Here is a 5,000-nt window from a genome sequence, read left to right as displayed (position 1 = left end):
ACCCTATAAACATCACATACATACCCGCCCTAAAAGAATAAAATAAATAAATCAAGAAGAGAGACAGAGAGAAAAAGGAAATAGATCCAGAGACCAATCTGGCTGAGGTGTCTTTTTCGGCTCCTAAGACGGCTTCGCTCCGCCTTAGGGACACGAAAGACTCTGGTCCCTGAGCAATCTTTTTCACCGGGTCGGACTTTGAAGTGACTGTCACGGAAGCCTCAGGTGATTCTCCTCCGTCGCAGCTGCTGTGTTTAGCATCAACTCTGTAGGTGTATAAGTGTGTTGTGTTGTGTTGTGTTGGGTTGTGTTGTGTTGTGTCTGTGTTGTGTTGTGTGTGTCTGTGTTGTGTTGTGTGTTGTGTGTGTGTGTGTGTGTGTTTAGGTGTAGATATTTTATGGTATTCTGTATTTAGTTGGGTATTTTATTTCACTCTTTTTCTTGTTTGGTTTTGTCTCTTTCTCTCTCTCTTTCACAATTTTTCTGTATGTGTATATATATATATATATATATATATAATATTATATATATATATTATATATTTTATTATAGATATAAAAAATATATATTATATATCTATAAAATATATAATATATATAAATAAATAAAATATATAAATATATAGTGTGTGTGTGTGTGTAATATATAAATATAAAAATTTTTATATACATACACATAATATCTGTATTTTATATATATATAATATATATATATATATTTTATATATATATAAAATATATATATAATATATATATATATAATATATATATATGTGGGTGTGTGTGTGTGTGTGTGGTGTGTGTGTGGTGTGTGTGTGGTGTGGTTGTGTTAAAATATCATTACTATCTATTTATATCTATCTACTATCATATCATCTATATATTATTTTATAATATAAAATATATATATAATATATATATATAATAAACTTATATATATATATATATATATATATAGATATATTAATATCTATATATATATATGATATATATATATATATAATATGAATATATATTAATATATGTATATGATAATATCTAAAATATAATATATAAATATATAAAATATATATATATATGTATGATGTATAATTTTGATAATATATATATATATTAGATTATATAAAATATATTAAAATAGATATTATATATATATATATATTACAAAATATTTTTTTTTTATTTTGTTTTTATTTTTTTTTGTATGTTTAATAAAATTTTATAATAAAATATATATATATAGATTTTATATATATAATTATATATATATATATATATATATAATAAATAGTATATATATATATAGATTTTAATATTAATGATTTAATATATATAATAATTACAGATATAAAATATATAAATATTTTATATATATGAATATATATATATATATATATAGATAGATAGATAGATAGATAGATAGTATAATAAGGATAGATAGATAGATATAGAATAGATATAATATAGATAAGATTAAAAGACTTGTGTGTGTATTAGACAGATAGATAATAGAAAATAGATATAGATAAATATAGATAATACAGACATATATAATATATATATATTAATAATATATATATTAAAATTTTAAAATAATAAATTAATATTATTTATATATATAATATATAATATATTTAAAAATATTTTATATATATAATATATATATAAAATGTATTTATATATTAAATTATATATATTTATATATATATTAAAATTTAAATAATTTTTAATTGTGTGTGTGTGGTGGTGGTGGGTGTGTGTTACATATATATAAAATATAAATATATATTAATATATAATAATATATAATAAATTTTAAATAATAAAAATTAATAAATATTTTATATACATATATATATATATATATTATATTATACAATATATATATATTATATAATATATATATAAAAATTATATATATATATATTATATTATATATATTTTATATATATAATATATATATATTGTTTTGTGTGTGTGTTGTGGTGTGGTGGTGTGTTGTGGTGTGTGTGTTGTTTGTGTGTGTGGTGTGTGTTAGTGAGTGAGTGTGTGTGTTGTGTTGGTGTGTGGGTGTGTGTGTTTTGGTGTGTTGTGGTGTATGTGGTGTGTGTTTTTTTTTGGGGTGTGTTGTGTGTGTTGTGTGTGTTTTTGTGTTTTTGGGTTGTGGGGGTGTGCGAGTACACCCTTGCCTTATTGATAATCCTAATCAACCCCGCGGTTTTGTGTGCAAAGCTTAGAAACCTGTAGTTGATTCTCAAAGCGATGTGTGTTTCTCGCCGTGGACCAGGAGAGCCCAAAAGTGAAGCCAGGATTTTTACGACTGGCGGCGGGGAATTTAACTCGGGACCTAACCATGGCTATTCGGCAGTCATATATGTATATATACGGGATACATCATATATATATATATATATATATATATATATATTTTTAATAATATATATATTAGAAAGAAAAATATATAAAAAACATAGAAAAAAATTTGATAAAATATATATATATATAAATAATTATTAAGATAATAATAATAAGAGATTAATAAAATTTTAAAAATGGGATATAATAAAGAAGAATATATAAAGGAAAAATATATATAAAAATATAAAATTATATAATTATAAACATATTTTTTAAATCAAAATAAAAATTTTATATATAGAATAAAAATATATATATAAATTGTTTTAATACATATAAATAATATAATATAAGAAATTTTAAAATAAATATATATAAATATATATCATAGATATATAATATATTATATATATATATTATAATATATATAATATTAATATATATTAATATTATGTGTGTGTGTGTTTGGTTTTTGTGTGTGTTATATATATATATATATTAATATTTTATAAATATTTAATTATATATATAATATATATAAAATATATATATATATATAATATATGCATTGTAATATATTAATATAAATATATAAAATTTAAAATTATTATATAAAATTAGTTGTGGGTGGTGTGTGTGTGTGTGTGTGGTGTGGTGTGTGTGTGTGTGTGTGTGGGGTGTGGTGGTGGGTGTGTCTGGTGTGGTTGTGTGTGTGTGTGTGTGTGTGTGTGTGTCTGTGGTCTGTCTGTGTACATATATATGGTTTCTTTCTCTCCGTTTCCCTTATCTTTTATCTTTTTTACTATATATCGTGTGATACCTACAGTAATAGCAATTGATGACATGTGGAACACCTGCACAACACATGTCACTGAAATATACCAGAACAAGGCTCCATAAAGATAACAAATGATACCACGGAGTTTTTGGCATGACGTAAAAATTGAGAGCACGGTTTTTACAACCCACGGAATTTGGAAAAACGTGGGGTCATTTGTTCCCTGGGTTTCCCGGGCCCAATTTTTCGTTTCTCTGACTCGATAAAGGAAAAACCCTTCCCACACGCACACACGGGGAAGGGATATTTTATATATTATATATATATTTTATTATATATATATATATAAATATATATATATATATATATATATATATTTTATATATAATATATATATATAGGGCATGTACTCACACCCCAAAACACCCCACACACAACACCCACATATGCAATAAATATATAAAAATATAAAATATTATAAAAATATTATTTTAAAAATTTTTAAAAAAATATTTAAATATATAAATATAATATAATATATATAAAAAATATATGAATGTGTATATATAATTAAAATAAAAATATTATATATATATATATATATATATATATATAAATAGATATATATCTATATAAAATTAATATATATAAATATAAAATTTTTATATATATATATATATATTATATATAAATTTTTAAATATTAAAAAATCCCAAAAATACATTAATATAAAATTAAAATTTTAATATAATATATTTATAAATTTTTTTATATAATATATATATATAATAATAAGACTATATATATAACTATATTTTCATAATTTAAAATTAAAAATTTTTAATTTTATAATTTTATTTTATTAATATTATATACACTTCTTATATTGTAAATTAAAATTTTATATATTTATTTATTATTTTTTTTTTATTATTTTATTTTTTTTTTTTAATTTTTTTTTTTATTTTTTTTTTGTGTGTGTGTGTGTTGTGTGTGTGGTTTTTTTAAATTTTTTTTAAAATTTTTTATTTTATTATTTTTTTTATTAACTTTTTTTTTTTTTTTTTTGTTTATTTTTTTTTTTTTTTTTTTTTTTTTTTGTGGGGGTGTGTGTGTGTGTGTGTGTGTGTGTGTGTGTGTGGGGTGTGTGTGTGTGTGTGTTGTTTGTGTGTGTGTGGGTGGTGTGTGGGGTGTTCGTGTGTCTGTCTTGTACTTTTGGTTTCTTTCTTCCGTTTTTCTTTTTTCTTTTTACTTTATCGGTGTACCTACGTAATAGCAATTGGCGTGGAAAAACCCCCGCACCCATGCACTTAAAAAATTTCCAAACAAGGCTCCATAAAGATAACAAATGATACCACGGAGTTTTTGGCATGACGTAAAAATTGAGAGCACGGTTTGAGCACAACACGAATTCGGAAAAGACGTGGGGTAAAATTTTTTTCCCCGGGTTTCCTCGCCAAATTTCGTTTTCTCATGACTCGATAAAGGTACAGCCTTCCACACGCACACACGGGGAAGGGATGGAAAAAGAGAGGAGGCAAAAAGAAGTGGGAGAGAATGAGACAGAGGGGAGGGTTGGAAGAGAGGAAGAGGTAGAGACAGGGGGAAAGGGGGAGAGACGGAAGAGAGAGAGAGAGAGAGAGAGAAGAGCGGAGAGAGGTGGAGAAGAGAGAGAAGAGGAGAGGAGAGAGAGAGAGAGAGAGAGAGAGAGAGAGAGAAGGAGAGAAAAAGACAGAGAAGGAAAGAAAGAGAGAGAGAGATAAAGAGAGAGAAAGAGCGAGATCAAATCAGAGAAAGAAATTGATATAAAAGAAAAATCGGTAGCTACGCATCTTAAAAAAAAAAAAAAAAAAAAATCTCGACAG

The 5,000-nt window shown here is 23.7% G+C and overlaps 1 protein-coding gene across 1 annotated transcript in view; it reads left to right on the top strand.

The window, feature by feature from the left end:
* Positions 1-5,000, top strand: part of LOC119576746 (nephrin-like) — a 65,345-nt gene that overhangs the window by 9,811 nt on the left and 50,534 nt on the right. The gene's annotated exons all lie outside the window — the stretch shown is intronic.

Source organism: Penaeus monodon, chromosome 9 (assembly GCF_015228065.2).
Source record: "Penaeus monodon isolate SGIC_2016 chromosome 9, NSTDA_Pmon_1, whole genome shotgun sequence".
In the NCBI taxonomy this organism is placed as follows: domain Eukaryota; kingdom Metazoa; phylum Arthropoda; class Malacostraca; order Decapoda; family Penaeidae; genus Penaeus; species Penaeus monodon.
This window is presented reverse-complemented; position numbering and strand designations above follow the sequence as displayed.